Below are 7,588 nucleotides of genomic sequence, written 5' to 3' on the forward strand. Positions count from 1 at the left end.
TGCCTGTGAATTTTTATCTGTCAGATTCAATGGTCATTTTTAAGCTTTCACCTCCCTTGAATCTGATTGGCATTTGTGGTATAATTCCTCCTCCTTGAAATTCTCCTTCTTCATTCCCTACATGATTTTCTAAAGCTTTCAATTATGCAAGACTCTTCAATCTGATGCAAAGACTCTTTTGGTTCTATTCTGGCATCCTGACCATGTGTCTTCCTCCACGTGGCCCTTGAATGTGGGTATTCACCAGAGTTCCACCCTCAGTCTAAATCATACTCCCTCACTACAATATCATCCATCTTCATATATTAACTTTGCCCTAGATAACTCCCCAAACCACATCTCTGGTCCAGGTCACTCTAACCAGCCCCCCTACTGTCCCTTGTATTTTGGCTTATCAAGGACAATGCATCATTTCCTTCTCCTGGCTCCTCCTCCTTTTTTCCATTTCTCAGCATGTCGTCCCACATGTGGACTCACTGGAACCCTGAGGTTCATCCTATTCATCTTCGACTCTACCATCTGCTTCACCCTTCTACACCTTTAATTCATTACCTGTTATCTTCTAACTCCTGAATTTTTTCAGAACTTTGCCAAGATCTCTATTCCTGTTATTATTTTCTTAATCTAGGCCCCTTACCATCTCTTTCATAGATGGTTACGATAGCTTCCTAATTTGACCCTGGTCTCTCATTTTATTTCAAACGTAGAGAAGGTCTCCCTAAGCCTTCTGCTCGCTTCCACTTGATGTATTTCTAGAATAAAAACCTCTTTATGTTACTTGGTTGTCTTAAAACCTGCAGTAAGTCAAAACTCCTTATCCTGACGCCCAGGCTCTCCAAGTCCAGTATCAACTGCTGCCCCTTCCTACCTTGTATGTTACCCTTGAGAAATGGCCACTTTCTGGTGATTGTACACACACCATGCTGCTCCATGCCTCAGAAACTGCCTCTCCTCTTGGCCTTGGTGTCCTTTCTGCCCTGTCCTCCTGGAACACTCTAGCTAATCCACCAGACACAATTCTAGCATCTCTCCTTCTACCAGGCCTTATTTTCTGCCTCCATCACTGCACCTGTTACATTCTATTGCATTTACTTGTTTTTATTTTAATTTACACAGCTAACATTTACCAAGGGCCTACCATGTAACAGGCATGATTCTATGCATGGGGAATATACAATGATAAAATCCAGACATGTTGTCTCCTCTCGAGGAGTTTATATTCTGGTGTTTTCGCCATTTTACAGTGAGCAATCAGTTCTTTTGGAGCAATGCTCTCAGCTGTCCTTTCCTCTCTACTACCACGGCTATCATCATCACAGTTTAGGCCCTCATGACTCCACACCTCTGTTGCTGAAACAGTCCAAACTAGTTTCTACCCCAAGATTCCTCTTCTAATATATAGAATACATCATCACAGATCAATCTTTTTCAAGTTAGTTCCAAAGTTATTCTCCTATTCAGAAAAATTTAATAATCTCCTATCATTTTCAGAGTTAAGTTAAATTCCCCTACCTTCCTAAGAAGGATCTTCCACAGTCTTACCCCAACATGGATTGAATGTTAAACACACACACACACACACACACACACACACACGCACGCACACACACAAGACATTAATCCTAGTTTACTGCTTATCCTAAATGTATTCATATATAACATTGTGAAAACGACTCATAAAATTGTTAAGGGTAAAAAATATCCTGATGTACATGAAAGTGTTAAGAAAAGAGTATTCTGTTTGTGATTTCACTGACTCATTGCTCTGTTGATATGAAAATAGTTTTGACATGACAGCAAAGCTATAGGAGAGCTTCCAGATTCTTGAGTGTGATCACACAAAACAGAAATCTCAGCACTGTTGTGCCAATACAACAATGAAAGGAATATTGTTTCATAAGAGTTGTGACTTTTATTACAGTTACATAACTTTCAACAATTATCCCAGAATTTTAGAAAAATGCTATTTAACATAAGAAATTAAGTTCTGAACTTCTTGATGCCCAAACTATATCTTTGTCATCATGTAAAACAAACAACTAAGAAAATGACTATTGTACTTTTCATTTCTCTGTTAACTTTTGAGGCTCATAGATTCAACTGGTATAAGTTAAGTTTGCTTACTTCTTTTGGAATCAAGTGTTTCTTTTTTATTATAAAGGCGATATCTAAATATTATTTAAAAATAAGAAAATAAAATTAAGCAAAAAGAACACACACAAAAAAGAACTTATAACTCTATGACCAACCAACAACTCACCATTATGTAAGTAGTCAACATTTTACAGGTTGTTTTATTTTTAATTTTTGTGTGTGATTCGTAGCTAAATACTCTGTATTTTTTATTTTAGAAGTATAGTTTAATTCTAAATAAATCATGTATACATACATGGAATATATGTGTATATTAAAAAAGAGAGTGATTAAATATATACATACACTCGTGATTTTATATATATTCATGCATGTGTGTATACATATATTCCAATTAAATGTATTTTCTATTTTTAAAAATTTTTTAATGTTTATTTATTATTTTGAGAGAGAGAGAGAAAGAGTGTGAGCAGACAAGGGGCAGAGAGAGGGAGACACAGAATCCGAAGCAGGCTCCAGTCTCTGAGCTGTCAGCACAGAGCCCGACATGGGGCTCAAACTCACAGATTGCAAGATCATGACCTGAGCCAAAATCGGACACTTAACCGACTGAACCATCTAAGTGCCCCTAATATATTTTCTATTTTTATGTACAGGTTGTTTTAATCAAGTCCAAATCATTATTCAGACAGAAACTTTCCCATTGATCAAGACAAACTGATCTGGGGGTGGGGGAACATTTAGAGTTCAAGCGACAAACTCGCCTATATAGTTATCCTCTTACTCTGCTCACAGAGACACACATAGTAAAATATCTTATTGCTAAAATTCAGGGATGAGGGAAGAGTACACATTACACCATAGCCTTTACTGGCAGGATGAAATCTGAAGCTGGTTAGCCCAGGCTCTGAAGATCCCAAGAGCAAGGTACAAGTGTAATTATGGTCTGTGCATTCTGCGTTTTATACAAGGCCACCCCCAAATTAGTATTCGATATGTATTGCATAAGTAACTTTAATGTTCTCACAAATGTCTTTAATATCTTGATCAGCATAGCAACTCAATGATATTTTTTTTCCAATCTTCCCCTCTGATACTAGAATCGCAAGCTGCCTTTCAGCCAAACCTTTACATAGGCCCTTACTGCCATTATCAGCAACGTAAGACTTCCAAAAAGTTAAAGTAGAAAAGTTAATTGCAGAATCCTCAAAACTTGGGTTAAAAGAAGGTGAAGTATAAACACATGAACAACTGAACATGGAAGTGGTAAGTGGAACTTACTAAAAAGACAGGAGTATGCCCTCCCGCTGCTCCTTTCCTCTTCTTGCTGACTCCTATGCAGAAGTGGAGCAGCCATCTTGGACCATGAGATGGGACCTGCATGCTGAGGAGGGCGGAGCAACAAGACAGAAGAAGTGTTGGTGGCCAACACTATGAAGCTACTTTTCAGCCCTGGATTTCTTAGGCTTAGAGAATATGTAATAGAAGCAAATAGCCTGATGAACTCATGTGTGGGCTGCCTGTTGTCTACTTTAATGATTGGCCAAGCCACAAAGACTGTGAAGCTTGGGAGACTGAACACAGCAAGTAGATATATTCACATCCAAAAGCCCCTTATAGGAAAATCTCAGGTGACTGAAATTTTTTCCATTTTACAACTCGTACTCTTACATAATTCTTCTGGTACCTGGCATTACATCTCCAGCCAAAATCAGATTATGAGAAAATGAAATTTTGAAAATTCCAGACCTACCTAAAAACAAACGAACCAAATATTTTCTCATTTTTACAAATAGCCATCCTATAATACCTATAAATATGTTAATGTGATGTTTCTTGCTTGTTAGACACAGAAGGCATGACAAAAAAAATGTACAAGCCAAAAGCAAAAAATCCAGTGTGAAATTAACTAGTGAGCCTGTGTTAAAAGTATTTCTCATCTTAAGGGTTATCCATTGTAAATACTCAGATAAAACAGAAAACCTGAAGCCAGGTTTTGGGAGTTACCACATAAAACTAATGGAATCCAGAATATCAGAAAAACTGCTTTGTCCTTTTATGAGACTGAATAGAAGTGAGAACATCTAGTAAGTAAGAGACCACCATGTCAGTCAAAAGCACAGGAAAAGTATTGATGGGTACAGTTTATTTATTATGTTTGCAACCACCTATTTCCAAGATCTGAAGTGAATTTTATAAAAGGAAAACATATTTAATAAAATTCTTAAAATAAGTATTTTTTCTCTTTAACAAATGGTGCTGGGAGAACTGGACAGCAACATGCAGAAGGTTGAAACTAGACCACTTTCTCACACCATTCCCAAAAATAAACTCAAAATGGATAAAGGACCTGAATGTGAGACAGGAAACCATCAAAACCTTAGAGGAGAAAGCAGGAAAAGACCTCTCTGACCTCAGCCGTAGCAATCTCTTACTCAACACATCCCCAAAGGCAAGGGAATGAAAAGCAAAAGTGAATTACTGGGACCTTATGAAGATAAAAAGCTTCTGCACAGCAAAGGAAACAACCAACAAAACTAAAAGGCACCCAACGGAATGGGAAAAGATATTTGCAAATGACATATCGGACAAAGGGCTAGTATCCAAAATCTATAAAGAGCTCACCAAACTCCACACCCGAAAAACAAATAACCCAGTGAAGAAATGGGCAGAAAACATGAATAGACACTTCTCTAAAGAAGACATCTGGATGGCCAAAAGGCACATGAAAAGATGTTCAACGTCGCTCCTTATCAGGGAAATACAAATCAAAACCACACTCAGATATCACCTCACGCCAGTCAGAGTGGCCAAAATGAACAAATCAGGAGACTATAGATGCTGGAGAGGATGTGGAGAAACGGGAACCTTCTTGCACTGTTGGTGGGAATGCAAATTGGCGCAGCCGCTCTGGAAAGCAGTGTGGAGGTTCCTCAGAAAATTAAAAATAGACCTACCCTATGACCCAGCAATAGCATTGCTAGGAATTTATCCAAGGGATACAGGAGTACTGATGCATAGGGGCACTTGTACCCCAATGTTTATAGCAGCACTCTCAACAATAGCCAAATTATGGAAAGAGCTTAAATGTCCATCAACTGATGAATGGATAAAGAAATTGTGGTTTATATACACAATGGAATACTACGTGGCAATGAGAAAGAATGAAATATGGCCTTTTGTAGCAATGTGGATGGAACTGGAGAGTGTGATGCTAAGTGAAATAAGCCATACAGAGAAAGACAGATACCATATGGTTTCACTCTTATGTGGATCCTGAGAAACGTAACAGAAACCCATGGGGGAGGGGAAGGAAAAAAAAAAAAGAGGTTAGAGTGGGAGAGAGCCAAAGCATAAGAGACTGTTAAAAACTGAGAACAAACTGAGGGTTGATGGGGGGTGGGAGGGAGGGGAGGGTGGGTGATGGGTATTGAGGAGGGCACCTTTTGGGATGAGCACTGGGTGTTGTATGGAAACCAATTTGACAATAAATTTCATATATTAAAAAAATAAAATAAAATCTTTATATATAAATAAATAAATAATAAATGGCATATAAAAAAATAAGTATTTTTTTAAAAAATCAAACATAGAATGGAACAAGACAGATAATAACTGATATCAAGGCTAGGAATAGTGGTTGCTCTTGTACCATTCATTCTGGGCTTCATGGCAGACAAGAGAAGTGGACACCAGAGCCCTCGACAGGCATAATCTGCAGTAATGTTGGAAACTTCATAGCCTATGAGGTTTGTTTTCTGGTCTCAGCTCCTTCTGGATTTGCTATGTTACCTTACCAGACCCCATTCCTTTTCAGAATTATTTGAAGAATTGTCCACTCTATGTGCCTCTGGAAGGACTGTCAATCTTGGAGCACCACGGTGGCAAAGGGTGGCTCATAACTGAGCCATAAGAGTCCTTCTGTGTCCTTTCTGCCCTTAGAGGGAGACAGAAAGACTCCCTGATACTGGTTTGTGATAGGGCTTCCAATCATCATCTTTCCTATCCCATGAACGAGACCAGTTTGACACAGGAGATAATGAGGTCAAAATTAAAGTGAAGCAGAGTCAAGTGATAAGAGGGGAGGAATGGAGGGCCAAAGGCAAGAGGAGGGAGGTGAAGGGGAGGGGGAGGGGAGGGGGTGGAGGTGGGAGATGGGGGAGAGAATCACTTGAGCACCTTCATCTCGCTGTGCCAAAAGCTGAACTATACTTAAACTATTGGCTATAAAAGACAGAAAATGTTCCTTTTTTCTTCAGTTTATTTTTCTTGGATTTCTATTATTTTAAACTAAAGAACAATGACTAAAACACTTGCACTTCGTATCAATGGTTACATTTTTCTATCTGTAAAATGAAAGGCAAAGGGATGAATTTATTTCAAACCTCCTTTGAGCCTAAAATTCTATAGTTCTAACTAGACTAATATGTGAACTCCTTCAGGACAAGGATATTATTTCACCTACTTTGGTATCCAAAATTTCCAGTACTTTGTAAGCTCTCAATAACTATTTCTTGTTGTAATTGAAAAGAACAGGCTGCCCACTCTTTAAACCTATCATTTTATGACAAAAATTTTTCCTTACTAATTTCCCATCTGTATCCCCAATAAAGCAGTGTCAGATACATGTTTCCAGATTTCAGTTTCCTGGGAAGGGAGCTAAATAATGTAATTAAATTACTGAAATATTTAATCGCAAGTGAGAAATACACATTGTACTGCAAATCTGATTCTATGGGAAATATAATACTCCAAAGGAGTTATTTTTTAAATGTTTATTTATTTTGGAGAAAGAGAGCAGAGGAGGAGCAGAGAGAGAGGGGAACAGAGGATCTGAAGCAAGCTCTGTGCAGACAGCAGAGAGCCTGATACGGGGCTCGAACTCATGACTTGAGGCAAAGTTGGACACTTAACCAACTGAGCCACCCAGGTGCCCCAAAGAGTTATTTACTATTGACATAGACCAAGCTACAGAGAAAAATTATTAATCATTCCACTGATAAAGAACTTTATGATTTGATATTTTTTGCACTCTGTTTGTGGAAAACAGGGAACATTTGAAAGTATTTACCGGAACAATAGATTTAAAAAGTATAATCCAAGTTTTGGAACTTTAGCTATGCTTCTGTTAATGTCAAGGTTTCTTTTCTTTCTTTCCTTTTTTATTTTAATTTTTTAATGTTTATTTATTTTTGAGAGAGAGAGAGAGACACAGAGTGTGAGAGGAGAGGGACAGAGGGAGAGGGAGACACAGAATCTGAAGCGGACTCCAGGCTGTCAGCACAGGGCCTGAAGGACTTGAACTCATGAACCACGAAATCATGACCTGAGCCAAAGTCAGACACTTAAATGACTGAGCCACCAAGGAACCCCAAGGCTTTCTTCTCTTTCAGGTGTATGCTCTTCCTCTCCAGAAACCAAAAATATATGCATGTGTACACATCAGTGTTGGTAATAAATTTCTAGTGAAAGAGAAAACAGAAGCTACAGTTAG

Source organism: Panthera pardus, unplaced genomic scaffold, assembly GCF_024362965.1.
Source record: "Panthera pardus isolate Hobbes unplaced genomic scaffold, ASM2436296v1 HiC_scaffold_17, whole genome shotgun sequence".
Classification (NCBI taxonomy): Eukaryota; Metazoa; Chordata; class Mammalia; order Carnivora; family Felidae; genus Panthera; species Panthera pardus.